The sequence below is a fragment of the Furipterus horrens genome, unplaced genomic scaffold (assembly GCF_987537825.1).
Source record: "Furipterus horrens unplaced genomic scaffold, mFurHor1.1.pri manual_scaffold_3, whole genome shotgun sequence".
Lineage (NCBI taxonomy): Eukaryota > Metazoa > Chordata > Mammalia > Chiroptera > Furipteridae > Furipterus > Furipterus horrens.
Genome location: NW_028327173.1, coordinates 114,565,048 through 114,567,750, shown reverse-complemented (window position 1 = coordinate 114,567,750; position 2,703 = coordinate 114,565,048). Strand labels below are relative to the sequence as shown.

The following is a 2,703-nucleotide window of genomic DNA, read 5'->3' as shown; positions in this document are numbered from 1 at the left end:
TTTATTGCATTATTCACAATAGCCAAATATGGAAACAAACTAAGTGTCCTTCAGTGGATAAATATAATAAATAAAGAAAATATTCTGTATATGATAGACTATTATTCAGCCATTAAAAGAAGGAAATTCTACAATATTCAACAGAATAGATAAAACTTGATTGCATTATGTTAGGAAAATAAATAAGTCATGCAATACAACATTTAAGAACTCAAAATTTTGTTTCTTATTCTTCCATTCTACCCTTTCTCCCTGAGATCAACAAACTGTAAGGGCATTACTACTTACATCCTTAAATGCACACAGTACAAACCCTTATATCTCAGAAGGTATCCACTCAGTTGTGTAAATGCATTCCTGTTAATCTGGTATCTTCTCTTTCCTCACTCCCTTCTCTTCTCCCTTATGGTCTGTCCCAGCAGATACCATCACATCAGTGTTCCCGCCCAGATATATAACAGATGTCTGCATTTCCAGTTTGGAAAGGAAGAAATAAAGCTGTCTTTTTTCACAAATGACATAATCATCTATGTAGAAAACCTGAACAACAAAAATACTCTTGAAACAAATAATCAATTATAACAAGTTTGTATGATACAAGGTTAATACCCAAAAGTAAATTACTTTCATATATACTAGCAATGAACAAGTGGAATTTGAAATTAAAAATACAACTTCATTTACACTAGCACCCCCAAGAAAGTAATACTGAGGTACCTATTTTTAAAAATCTGTATAAAATCTATAGGAAAACTACTGCAAAACTCTGATGAACAAAATCAAAGAACTAAATAAATGGAGATATAGTCCATGTTTATGGATTGTAAACTCAATATTATCAAGATGACAATCTGACATTGGTAAACGGATTCTACAGTTTATATGGAGAGACAAAAGATTCAGAAAAGCCAATACAATATTAAAGGAGAACTAAGTTGGAGTACTGACATCACCTGACTTCAAGACTTATGACAGAACTACAGTATTCCAGGCAGTGTGATGCTTATGCAAAGATAAACATCAATGGAACAAAATAGAGACCCTAGAAATCAATCCACATAACTATGGTCAACTGATCTTTGATATAAGAGCAAAGGCAGTACAGTGAGGCAAAGGCAATCTTCAATATACGGCTACTGTAAAAAATTAACCTATACAGCTTTGCGCAGTGGCAGTATCGTAGCCAATGAGGTTTATCTGAGGCGCGATTATTGCTAATTGAAAAAAAAAAAAAATTAACCTATACAGAGACCTTACAATTTTCACAAAAATTAACTAAAAATGGATTACATACCTAAATGTAAAACACAAAACTATAAAACTCCAAGAACACAGCACAGAGAAAATATAGATGACTTTGGCTATGGCAATGACTTTTGATACAACACAAAAAGCATGATCCATAAAAAAAATGATAAATTGGACCTCATTAAAATTAAAATGTTCTGATCTGCAAAAGGTAATGCCAAGAGATTGAAAAGACAAGCCACAAGTGACAGAAAATATTTACAAAGGACACATTTGATAAAAAACCATTATTTAAAATACTTTTAACTCTTAAAATTCAACAATAGGAAGATAAACAATCTGATTAAATAATGAGCCAAAGACCTCGATAGATACTTCACTAAAGAAGATACAGATAGATGACAAACATGCATATAAAAATATGCTCCACCTTAAATGTCATCAGGAAAATGCAAATTAAAACAATTGAGATACAACTACAAACCTATTAGAATGACCACAATCTGGAACACTGACATCAACAAATTCTGGTGGAGAGCTGGAGCAACAGGAACTCTTGTTTGTTGTGAGTGAGAAGATAAAATGGAACAGTTGCTTAGGAAGACAATTTGGCACTTTCTAACAAAACTAAACATACTCTTACTATGCAATGCAGTAATTGTCTACACAAAATAGCCTGCACACAAATGTTTATAGAAGCTTTACTTTTAGTTACAAAACTGGAAGCAATAAAGACCTCCTTCAGTAAGTGAATGGGTAAATAAATTTTGGTATATTTAGACAATGAAATATTATACAGTGCTAAAAAGAAATTAGCTAACAAGCACTGAAAAGACATAGAAGAAACTTACATGTATATTACTAAGTGGAAGGAGACAGTATGAACTTTACATACTGTATAATTTCTATTATAAGACATTCCAGAAAAGGCAGAACATTAGAGACAGTAAAAATATCTGTGGTTGCCTGAGGTTGGGAGTGAAAGGGATGAATAAATAGAGAACAGATATGTTTAGGGCAGTGAAAATACTCTGTATGAAATTAATGATGATACTTATTCAATCCCATAGAATGTACAACACTAGGTACAAACCAGGTAAACTTGGATTTGGGATGATTATGATGTGTCAGTGTAGGTTCATCAACCATAATAAATGTACCACTTTGGTGGGGGATATTGACGAAGGCTATGCATGCATGGGAGAAATGGGTTTATGGGAAATCATAGTACTTTGCATTTTTCCCTCAATATTCTGTGAACCTAAAACTACTCTGTAAAATAAAGTCTTAAAGATAAATATATGCACAGGCTAGGTCGTTCAGTTGGCTGGAGCTCATCTCATACACGAAGAGGTTGCAGGTTTGATTCCCAGTCAAGGCACATACCTAGGTTTTGGGATCCATACCCAGGTGGTGAGCATATGGGAAGCAACTAATTCATGTTTTGCTCTCACA

The 2,703-nt window shown here is 33.3% G+C and overlaps 1 pseudogene; it reads left to right on the top strand.

Moving 5' to 3' along the window:
- Nucleotides 1-1,157: 1,157 nt before the first annotated feature.
- LOC150015779 (U4 spliceosomal RNA) lies at nucleotides 1,158-1,279 on the top strand (annotated as a pseudogene).
- Nucleotides 1,280-2,703: the final 1,424 nt, after the last annotated feature.